Source organism: Ciconia boyciana, chromosome 7, assembly GCF_034638445.1.
Source record: "Ciconia boyciana chromosome 7, ASM3463844v1, whole genome shotgun sequence".
In the NCBI taxonomy this organism is placed as follows: domain Eukaryota; kingdom Metazoa; phylum Chordata; class Aves; order Ciconiiformes; family Ciconiidae; genus Ciconia; species Ciconia boyciana.
In genome coordinates this window covers 22057466-22069666 of record NC_132940.1, presented here as the reverse complement: position 1 = coordinate 22069666, position 12201 = coordinate 22057466, and the positions used below count along the sequence as shown (strand labels likewise).

At 36.4% G+C, this 12201-nt stretch overlaps 2 long non-coding RNA genes across 2 annotated transcripts; both read right to left on the bottom strand.

Annotated features, from left to right (window-relative positions):
- Nucleotides 1–5894: 5894 nt before the first annotated feature.
- On the bottom strand, nucleotides 5895–8519 carry LOC140654881 (uncharacterized). The gene is made up of 4 exons (XR_012043558.1): nucleotides 8482–8519; nucleotides 7518–7556; nucleotides 6457–6495; nucleotides 5895–5946 (listed from the first exon to the last, which is right to left on the bottom strand). It is a non-coding gene; the product is annotated as an uncharacterized lncRNA (long non-coding RNA).
- A 1560-nt stretch (nucleotides 8520–10079) lies between these two features.
- Nucleotides 10080–10840, bottom strand: LOC140654882 (uncharacterized). The gene is made up of 4 exons (XR_012043559.1): nucleotides 10805–10840; nucleotides 10664–10702; nucleotides 10215–10256; nucleotides 10080–10112 (listed from the first exon to the last, which is right to left on the bottom strand). It is a non-coding gene; the product is annotated as an uncharacterized lncRNA (long non-coding RNA).
- Nucleotides 10841–12201: the final 1361 nt, after the last annotated feature.

Below are 12201 nucleotides of genomic sequence, written 5' to 3'. Positions count from 1 at the left end.
TGAAGCTTTTAAAAATTTTGGTCAGCTTCATGAAGTATTAATTTATTTCAGAAAGATGTGACCTCTAGTCCTGCAAATTTCAGGAGCAAATTGAGTCAACCATGTATTTCACATTCTATTTTTTCTTAGTCTTAAATAATGGTCTTCATCTGAACTTGTTTTATTTAATCACAGTAGCACCAGAATGCTACAGAGAAAGATTTACTGAGAAGATTTTAGACTAAGATAAATAAAGCGAAGGTAGACAGCTGGGTAGACAATGAATAAACTACAAGTTTGCATAGGTCAAAACTACAAAAGTAGGGACTATTAATGCTTACTTGTCCACCATAATGGCTGCCTCCATAAGAAGATGGCCCCTGGAATAATATTGAAAATCAGTTATTTCTGAATACATAATTCATGGAGATGAGCGGCAAAGACATCTGTATTTTGTCATTTGACTGTTTGTAATCTCCCTAGAATAAACTCTATATTTTTGTCTTCCTTGAATTCACAATACTACTACACAGAATAAATCACTACAAAGTTTCTTGAAATATTAAATTGAGTTATCTGGATAATCCTTTACTTGTCAAGAGTGAAATAATGGTAAAACAAATATATCATATAAAATATTAAAAGTAAGAGCTTACATGTCCACCATACTGGCTAGCTCCAGAGGAATATGAATCCTGTAAAGAATACCAAATAAGTGAATTACCTGCTGTAGGATTTCCTTAAATCAAGATATGACTCTCCCAGGACAATAGGAGCAAGAGAGCAAGGTAAGAGTGAAGGCAGGCAAGCAGGACATTCAGTATGCCTTAACAACTAGAGTTCAAGCCTTACAAGCTAACCTGGGGAAATACCTGAGTTCCTAAGCAAGTGTGGAAGGCAAAAAACCCTACTGCTTTGTTTGTGTGACTTGTTGGGAAGGTTAAAGCAGCATTCTTTCAAGTTCTTTCTCTGCTCATTTCTGGAGAATGGCATTTCTTTATTTGGAAAGCTGAATCCTGGGCCAAAGCCAGCAGTAAAATATTGGCTACCTAACAGGACTCTGAAAACCAAACCAAGCAAGTTTACTGAAACCTCATACAAGAAGAGGTCTCTTTAAAGAGGGGATATTGGATTTGTTTTTCTTCTTAATGGAATTAGGTCCACTAGGAATCAAAAATGCTACATTTTAATTCATTCTTTCCCCACACCTATTTTTTTTGGTGAGCTTCATTATGCAAGTTTCATGAAAACAAGGGCACTATTTACTAAAAAAGCCATCATGTATAATTTTTAGGACATATCATACTCAATGATGAATTTAATTTACTGAGTTTTTGCTCTTTAAACATAGTTCCCATATCAAAACTGAATTTCATTGAGTTTGTGAATAACTATCATTTTCAAAAGTGGCAAGCTGGCTCTCCTTTTGGAATGAGTGCTTACTTGGCTACTGTACTGGCTGCCTCCAGAAGAAGATGAGCCCTGGGGGGGGAAAAAAAAAAAAAAGAAACCAGTTATTTTTCTCTAACAGAACTATTTTAAAGCAAAACTTCTTGAAGGACAGCAGTATATAAATTTCTGTTTTAAAATTTTTTGCTTGGGTTTAAAATCCACTCAAAATGTAAAAATCTAGCTTTCTCTACTTTGTTAATACATCTAAAATTTAGTGTGTACCTGCCCACCAGAATGGCTGCCTCCAGAGCCCTTTCAGAAAGGAAATACCAGTTATTTCGCTTCAAAGGATGTGACTGAATGATAGGCAGCTTATTTCTTTCAGTTTAAAATCAGCACACTGAAGAATGACATCCCCACAAAAAGCTTTTAATATTCATTTTTGCAGAGTACTACAGAACTTTTGAGTACTCTGAGATTCCACAAGATCTCCTAAGCTCATAAAGAAATGAAACTGTTTTGTGTTTAGTATGTAATGTTAAGCATCTATCAGAAATGTGTCCTTCATAAGGAATCTTAACTGTGTAAAATGACTTTTCAGTTGCCCTGTAAAGAAGATATTAAAGACAATGTTCTGAGGTAGACTGCAACATAAAGTTGGGGGAGAACTAAGATCTACATTCAGTATGCAAAAGCCATTCTCGCATGCTGAGGTACTGGGTGCATCTATGCATTAAAGTACAGATCAGGAGTGTGCCTTTGAGACAAAACCCCTGATAGTTGCCACTCACTGTAGTTTGTTTTGCATCATGGAGCGGTCTCAGAGTGAATTAATTCGATGCCTTTCAGATTAAACTAAATTGTAGAATGCTTTCTAGGGGCACACTTAATGCATTCAGATAGTAAATGGGCTTTTGGTCCATGGGACCAGACCAGAGCAAACCCTTCCTGAAATGTGTGTAGTGTGGCCATCAGTTCACCAGAACTGATTGTTTCACTCTGTAGAGTGAAACAATCCTAGCAGTTTGCAGTACTTGTCGATGTAGACACAACCACTATGTTCCCTCAATCTTTATACACAATCCCTGATTCTGAACTGCTGTCCAAAGACAACCAAGTCAGTAAAAAACAAAAAAAAATCAGTCCCAATTGGAAGTTTCAAAGGAAACAAATCCCAACATCAATAATATGAAGGATGTAGAACACAAGTGGGTAAGAATATTTTCCTGACTGTAGATATATACACATTCCTCCTTCCTACAAGGGAGCACAAGACCAGTCCTATTTATAATGTAATATTAAATTTTTGTATGGTACATTTATGTAGCTGTGTCCAAGCCAGCTTTGTATCAGCTAGCAGTCTGGTAACAATGCCACAGAGTTCTGTGCTAGATACAAAAAGACCCAAATGTTTTTTCTGCCTTTAGTGCAGCACATGTAGAGCTCCAGTGACATACACAGCATGACTTTCTAACACATGGCGAACAGAACTGGTCTTGGGAACGCTGTAAACAGGTCTCTCCTGCGAAAGAGCTCTTATCCATATGAGAGGGCTAGCATCATTAAATTACTGATCTATGAACACTAACCTTTCTTGCAGTAAATGATCTAAGAGGAATACAAACACATAAGTCCATGTCCTTAGGGGATATTTTGACATAATTCCAAGGAAGCCCATGGAACTGACTCCCGAAGTAAGTATATATATTGTTATGTACCTGCGTTTGGGCCAAACAACTTTTTTAATTCAAAGACTTCTCTTTGAATGAATACTATTTCAAATGGAAAGAGAAACTGTGAGTGCTGCATGAATGTCCTGTGTGTATTTTTAATTGTAACTAAGGTAGATTATTTTCGTAAGTGTATGACTTCTATTAGGTACTGACTCTTTTCAGCCTGTCTAGCCGTTATATTGACAAAACAAACACAGGGCATGCTTAAAAGCTCATGAGCATTGCTTACATTTGCAGAGGAATCACTTCTGACTAAGGTAGGGGATCCACCCTGGCCGGGGGGGGGGAGGGGGGAGAAAAAAAAAAAGAAAAATTAGCCTTTGTCTTTGCACATAAACTAAAAATGAAAAAAAAACCCCTTAGAATGCCTGTTCTATGGTATTTTAAAGGAAGAATATCACAATCTGAAATTAAATTACACTTACACTTCACTTACTTTTCTTAATTTGCCAAGACAGCAAATAGTCTTTTTTGGCTTGGAAGACCGTAAATCACAAAGTATCATTTTGTATCTACCCATGACTCATTGCCTAGAAAATAAGAATGCTACCCAAGGTGCAGGAATGTCCTTTACATACTACGTGTTGATTGACCACATATGATTTGCTTTGGAAAGTATGTATTACCCTATTTCACAATCTAAATAATTCCATATGGACTTAAAAGCACAAATGAGAAGTGGCTCAGATTTGGGTTGGTTTTTTTTTATTTGGTAAACATTGATTTCTGAGACAACTTTTTATGGTTGGCAATTTTGTAGATGATATTATTTTAGCTTCCCTTCACAACAGATCTTTTGTCAATTAATTCTGCTATTTAATGCAATCAATTTTTTTTTTTTTTTGAGAAGAGATACACATCTCTCTAAATACTATATGGTAACTGAAAGTCACTGCTCAGAGAATACACCTTGCTGCCAACTTTGGGAGTTCCTGGCTTGTATCAGAAATAGTGTGGCCAGCAGGACGAGGGAAGTGATGGTCCCCCTGTACTTGGCACTGGTGAGGCCACACCTTGAATACTGTGTTCAGTTTTGGGCCCCTCACTACAAGAAGGACATTGAGGTGCTGGAGCGTGTCCAGAGAAGGGCAATGAAGCTGGTGAAGGGTCTGGAGCACAAGTCCTATGAGTAATGGTCGAGGGAACTGGGGTTGTTTAGCCTGGAGAAAAGGAGGCTGAGGGGAGACCTTATCGCTCTCTACAACCACCTGAAAGGAGGCTGTAGGGAGGTCGGTGCCCATCTCTTCTCCCAAGTAACAAGTGATAGGACAAGAGGAAATGGCCTCAAGCTGCACCAGGGGAGGTTTAGAATGGATATTAGGAAATATTTCTTCACTGAAAGGGTTATCAAGCATTGGAACAGGCTGCCCAGGGAAGTGCTTGAGTCACTATCCCTGGAAGTATTTAAAAGATGTGTAGATGTGGTGCTTAAGGACATGGTTTAGCAGTGGCCTTGGCAGTGTTAGGTTAACGGTTGGACTTGATGATCTTAAAGGTCTCTTCCAACCTAAATGATTCTATGATTCCAAATTCTTCTTCTTGGCATAAAGAGAAATAACTCCTACCATGTCAGTGATATGTAAGTCACCAAAGGAAAAATGAATATAAAATTTAAGAGTGCATTCAAATAAATAAGTTAGAAATAAATAGGACCACAGATAATTTTCCAGTTGAATAATTTAGTAAAAGAAAATGTATAATGAACAAATAACACTTACAGAACTTCCCCCAGAACAATCACATCCACCCTGTAAAGAATGCAGGAAATATTTAAGATATCAAGAGCACAGGACTGAAAGGAACTCCAGTTACAACTCAAATTACTTCTTCTACCATCCCAGGTATGCAAGCCATAAAGTTTCATTCATAACTGCTGAAGTGCCCAACTTCTAGAAATTAGTCTCTTTTTTGTTCTCTTCATCCTATACAACTATTCCTGAACTTATTGCTCTGATGGGGCAAAAAACTTCTAATTTTATTATCTTCAAATTTGTTATATACAAACTTTATCTTAAAAACCTTACTCACCAGAAGGACGAGTAAAAAACTTCTGAGTAATACTACAGAAGGCAATTTTTTTTTCCCTAGAGAGGCCAAAGGACCTGGAATACATGCAGTACTCTTTCATGCTACAAATGTTACAGAAAACAGGTGATTTCTACTCTGATAAAACTAACTGAGAGGTGGCCAGGGGTTCACCATTCAGTGCCTCACTTTCCACATTCCATCTGCATGAAATGTGTAAGAAGAAAAATATTTAGCACCAAAGCAGGTACGGAAGCCCAAATACAATGGCCATTCAGACAGTTACTACTGGCTACTCTGGCCTGCAGGATGTCTGAATGACAGGGCAAAAGAAAGTAACGTGTTGCTGAGGCTTTGGGCAAAAAGGGCAGTGGTGAAGGAAAACAGTTTTTGTGAAGGAAAGATACGCAAAGTAATTGTGAGTGCCTGACACTAGCACAACTGAACAGTGTGGAGAAAGAAAAGCATACCTGTCCATCAGATGGGCTGCCTCCTGAAGAATTTGAACCCTGTAAATGTTATATTTTAATTTAAAAGATTTTCTTTAAGTTTGATATGTATATTTGACTACAATGTATTGTCTTTTACTCTCTAAACTATTTTTCATAAGATCTATCAGGTTAGGAACCCAATTTTAGCTATAGAAATAATAATGAGGATAAAAAACCCCCACAGGGGCCTGAAAATTTAGGTATTACCAATCTGGTAATATTTTCTTGAAATATGTACATTGGGAGGGCGGGGAGGAAAAAACCACTGAAGAAAAATAATTTCCCACCTGCCCACCATACTGGCTGCTTCCGGATGAGGATGAATCCTGAAAAAAAAAGTAATTTATATTTTAAATATATAAATTAATATTTAAATTTAATCAATATAATATTTATATAAATAAATATTTATATCTATTTTAATATATTTTATATTTATAAACATATATAAGCATATATAAATATGTCTAAATTTATAATCATTTCATGTACATTTATATATTATTTGTATAATTAAATATTTGTTTATATAATATTATATAATATTTAAATATACATATATATTTAATATATAAATATTTATATTTAAAAATATTAATACCAAATGTTTAATACTTTAATTTGTTTCCTGATGTTAGAACATCAGTTAATACATGAATTGTATTTCAATCACTCTGCTTACACTCAGGCTTTTATGTAGAGATATATAAGGAAAAGGTGTTTGAGTACCAAATGAATCTGGCTCCCAGATAAAAAATTGCTGTAATACAATATGAGGACTCAAGCTTTTGTATAACAGGTACTTCAGGTCAAAAATACAAAAAGTTAGTATTTACCTGTGCACTGGAGTAGCCACCACCTTGAGAAGATGATCCCTGCAAAAAGTAGACCCAATTTATTTTTGTTTAAAATGGCTTCTGGAAAACAAGACTATATTGTTGAATAGTCATATACACATTTTAAAAATTTTAAAATTTTTCTTTTATAGAAACAGTTTGCCATTTGGTTTCACAAGACATGACACCAGATATCATGAGAAATTCTAGGAGATAAACAGTTGGGTATAATTTACTCATGAGGATAATTTTTAAATAGAACAGCCATTTTGGAAGGGAACTGCAAATAATGAATAAAATAGATGCTTACATGTCCACCTGACTGGCTGCCTCCTGGGGAATAAAAATCCTGGAAAAATGTATTGAAGTTACATGAAAAAACCAAAAACTTCCTTTCTTTTGTTGCATGGAAAGATCAGGATGGAAGCTGAACACTGCTTCTTGCTTCTCCACATTCCTTAGTTTTCTCTCATGGATTGTTCAATAACAACAAAAAAAGGTCTTTCTGTATAAAACAGCACATGCCCCTTTATGCTTGTTGATAATTGCTCTTTTGGTAAAAGATATTATTTTGGGTACAACAATTAAAGAGTTCTGGTATCTTCAACCAAATAATTTCTCAGTCTGTGTCATTTAGTTCTCATTAGAATAAATAAAATGGGTGCCATGTAAAAGTGACAGGAAAATGGAAGCCCTCATAAGCAAGTCATACAGCACAACAAAGCAAAGGGTTTCACTTACAATAAATGCTGAACAAATCATGGTATTGAAGCCTTTTGCAGGCAGGCAATGAGTAAAAAAGCTCAGCAACCTGAACAAGTAAATTGTGGTACTGTGTGTGTAACGTGAGTTTGATTCAAGAGCACACCTCAGCATCAGTTGGGATTTCTAGCAGTACTTTAACACTTCAGCCATATCTTCATTCCCTCTGTGCTTGAGGACTTTTTATCCCACACTGGAAGCTGCCATGCCAGCTCCCACACAAGATATAATTTAGGTGGCTAGCAGTTGCCAAGCACTGGGGCAGACACCCTGGCAACACTTAAGGAAGGAGTGCTTACCCGTTCACTCTGCTGGCTGCCAGATGGTGAGGTGGAATCCTAAAAATATTAGAATCTAGTTATTGCATGGCAAATATTTCTATTTTTTTCCTAAGCAACGGTGGTGGCAAAGAAAACTACTGCTTGTTTGCGTGACTTGTTGGGAAGGTTAAAGATGTAGGCTGTAGGATAAGCATCATTCTTTCAAGTCCTTTCTCTGCTCATTTCTGGAGAATGGCATTTCTTTATTTGGGAAGCTGAATCCCGATATAGCGTAATAAAGGAATGAGATCACATCTCAATATATATAATTTTCTCTTAGAATACTATAGGGGAAAACATCAGCACTTTAAAACCTGTCTTAGTTCATGTAAGACCTTAGTGGTACACACCACTGTTGTTATACCTTAGTTTCTTCCATACAGCCTTGGGGCCCTCTAGCTTTTTAATAAATTAGCTTTGCTGAATATCCACAAGAAGATTTTGATATAGAAACTGCGTGGAAACTAATGACTCACTATACCTGGGGCTGAAGTGCACAGCTGAATATAAAAATTTGTGGAAAACAATTTCCTACTAACCAGGACACTGGAAAACAGACTTATTAGAAAACCAGTTAAAGTACAATCAATTATTCAAGACTCTGAGAAAATGAGACATTGAACTTGGAAAGTTTTATAAACAGCTTCACCAGAATTAATAGGAAATATACTTTAGTCAGGAGAAAAGGCATGTTCTTAAACAGAAAAGCAAGCAGTTCTCACCACGCTACATGAAAACAGGCCATTCCCATGCAATATATAGATGAAGAAATTTGAATCTTATATGTCTGGCATTGAAAAAACACAAATGAAGTGTAGTGTGAATTGGAGATGGAAGGAGAGGGAAGTAGTCTGTGCAGCATTGATAAGGGAAGTTGTATTGTAGAAAAAGAATAAAAAGGTAGTAAATTCTGATATTGATACACTTGAGAAGAAATGCTTACACTGTCATCAGTTTCACCATCTCCTATGGGAGGTGAATCCTGTAAAATAATGGAAAAACATTTATTTTCATATAATAAGGACTCTTACATGACCTTACTTGTGGAGAATATAAAATAGAAAAATAAAAATAACCAGCCACTTAGAATCTCCAATTTTACCTAAACCAGGGAATGTGCAAGAAAAGAAAAAATATGTAACTTTACCTGTTATTTAAGCAGAAGAGGTTAAAAAACCCCCTCCTTGTAAACACACATTTTTAAAAGGAAAAATTTTACATAAAGTTCATTTGCAAAATTAACCATTCTTTACATTCAAAAATCCCATTGTCTATGCTTTCTTTCTAGATCCTGCACTAGAAGTAGCAACATGACACAATTTTCCATGAAAAAGCAATCTGGATCATATCTTATATTATTTTTAATAAATAATTCTATATGACTTTGGCTGGTTAAAATGTATTGCTAAACAAAACATAAGATGGTCCCTACAGAATGATCCCACAATGAGATTCATATCAATAAATACAGACTTCAAATATAGTATGTGCATTCCCCTAGACTTTCAACAGCTTCTGCATAAGTAAGGTGTGTAAAGTAAATGCACAAAATATTTTCCTTTTGAATGAGCTAATGCATAAACAATACAGTAGTTAAAGCATTGAATAGTCACAGTGGCACAGTTAGCAGGATAGTGTATATAGTGCATCGCCTTCCCTCCATTATGGAAACGTTTAGAGTTGTAAAGGGGTAAATAAAAGTAAAGAGAAACAAAAGGTAAAATGGCATTTCCATGGTCATCACTTAAAAGGAACTGAAATATAGAACGCAGTGCACATAAGAACCAACACAGCAAGCTTAAGCTTTTGATGTATGAGACAAATAATACTTACCTGACCATAAGATGCAGCACCACTATATGTGGAAGATCCAGCACCACTATATGTGGAAGATCCACCCTGTTCAGAAAACATAAATAATTTTCATATTGCAAACAGACTTTTTTTTTTTGACACTTACTGTAGGGATCCCTTTCTGGGGAGATTTAAAAAATATGAATATTTACTTAGTTATCAGAATGGCTATTGAGCAACTCATACTTATGTCCCTGTAAAACACAAATTTAACATATTTTTAAGTCAAATTCTATTTCTACTTTTGAAGAGACCTTCATCTTGTAGATATTTCAAAGCTAGCATCGTTGAGGAGAATAAGCGTGAATGGTTGGAGGCACCCCACTTTTTACTCCCCTATAAACTTTGAGGCTACTTAGTTAAAAGTAAATGCAAATTCACTCTGCAAAGAAAAAAACGACCTTCATTAAAATATAGTGAAAGCCAAAATACAGAATATAGCTGTACATAGGAGCCAGGGTATTGGCCCTCAGCACCCTTTATACAAAGAGAAAAAAACAGTATCTACCTGACCATAGGATTCACTGCTGCTGTCATAGAGAGGAGACCCTCCCTGTACAGAAAATAAAAAAAGTTTATTATTTTGGTTCCCTCAAGAATGATTTTTCCTTCTTTCAAGGGCAGTACAGGAATGAAAATAACAGAAGTCTGTTATCTTTACAAACGAGAAAGAACACTTACCGCTCCGTAAGATCCACCAGGATAGAAGGAAGACCCTCCCTGTACAGAAAACATAAAAATTTACTGGTTTGTAGTTGAAATGTTCTCTCAAGGAAGAGTTTTAGACTGCTCCTGTGCAGGCACAGTGACCAGAATATTTACCTGGTTACCAGAGTAAGAGCTGTGGGAAGAACCTGGGCCCTCCTGAAAGGAAAACACAGATCAGCTATTTTCCTGCAGACAAGATGAGTATTTAAATACCAGTGTATCTGGTTCTCACTTTACACCCTTTCTCCCAATTTTGAGCTAACTTTTATGTACCTAAATAAAAATCAAGACAATATTGTTAAACTGAAAGAAGTCTTCTGGCAGTAATTTTCTTAGCCTGATGAAATTTGAATTCTGCAAAGAAACTGCAGATACCATTCTGTACTGTTCTCTGTCAAGCTTCACACCACTAGGTTACATCAGGGTTAATGTAAGTTTTGTACTCTATGAGACAACTGTCAGGTCTGTAATTATAGCATGTCATGGCACCCACAATATCAGGAGTGAAGGAACCAGGATGATGGGAGTCTGTGTTATCCTGGTAAGGGAGGAAGAACAACTACCTGTCCATAGGATCCTCCGGGATAGAAGAAAGGCCCTCCCTATGCAGAAGACAGAATGGGTTACTGGTTTATATTTGGCTACTCCTTCAGGGAAGGTTTTAGATGGAGCTTCTGAATAGGGCATTTTATCTGAATGTTTACCTGGTTACCAGAATATGTGCTGTGTGAAGAACCTGGGGCTCCCTGAAATGAAAACACAGACTACTTATTTTCTTGCAAACAGGATGGTGTAAATAGCCATGTACCTGACTCACTTTAGGCCAATATTGCTGGACAATATTGGCCTAATAAGAACAAGGAACTTTTTATCACTAATTTTCTTAGCTGGATGAAATATCATTCCATGGAAGTTCTAAACACAATTTAGTCTTTTCCTCTGACAGACTTAATGTTTTAAGTTATAAATGGTTGATTCAATTCTTGGGTGTTATATTTCACAACAGCCGCTATATGGGGAATATAGGAATAAAGATAACAGAAGTTCGTCTTATCTTTACAAACGAGAAAGAACACTTACCGCTCCGTAAGATCCACCAGGATAGAAGGAAGACCCTCCCTGTACAGAAAACATAAAAATTTACTGGTTTGTAGTTGAAATGTTCTCTCAAGGAAGAGTTTTAGACTGCTCCTGTGCAGGCACAGTGACCAGAATATTTACCTGGTTACCAGAGTAAGAGCTGTGGGAAGAACCTGGGCCCTCCTGAAAGGAAAACACAGATCAGCTATTTTCCTGCAGACAAGATGAGTATTTAAATACCAGTGTATCTGGTTCTCACTTTACACCCTTTCTCCCAGTTTTGAGCTAACTTTTATGTACCTAAATAAAAATCAAGACAATATTGTTAAACTGGAAGAAGTCTTCTGGCAGTAATTTTCTTAGCCTGATGAAATTTGAATTCTGCAAAGAAACTGCAGATACCATTCTGTACTGTTCTCTGTCAAGCTTCACACTACTAGGTTACATCAGGGTTAATGTAAGTTTTGTACTCTATGAGACAACTGTCAGGTCTGTAATTATAGCATGTCATGGCACCCACAATATCAGGAGTGAAGGAACCAGGATGATGGGAGTCTGTGTTATCCTGGTAAGGGAGGAAGAACAACTACCTGTCCATAGGATCCTCCGGGATAGAAGAAAGGCCCTCCCTGTGCAGAAGACAGAATGGGTTACTGGTTTATATTTGGCTACTCCTTCAGGGAAGGTTTTAGATGGAGCTTCTGAATAGGGCATTTTATCTGAATGTTTACCTGGTTACCAGAATATGTGCTATGTGAAGAACCTGGGGCTCCCTGAAATGAAAACACAGACTACTTATTTTCTTGCAAACAGACATTTAAGTAAGCGAGTCCATTTCTGAGTTTCTATTCTTTCAAAATATAGCTGTCAAAAAGGACGTTACTGCAATCATTAAAAGAGAACACTGGTTATTTTTGTTAGAGATAAGGAAACCTTTAGCAGGTACTTTTCTGTTCAGGTTAAAAGACCTGAAAGAAATAGTAACTTTTCATTTTACTCTTTCTAATCACATAATCCTATG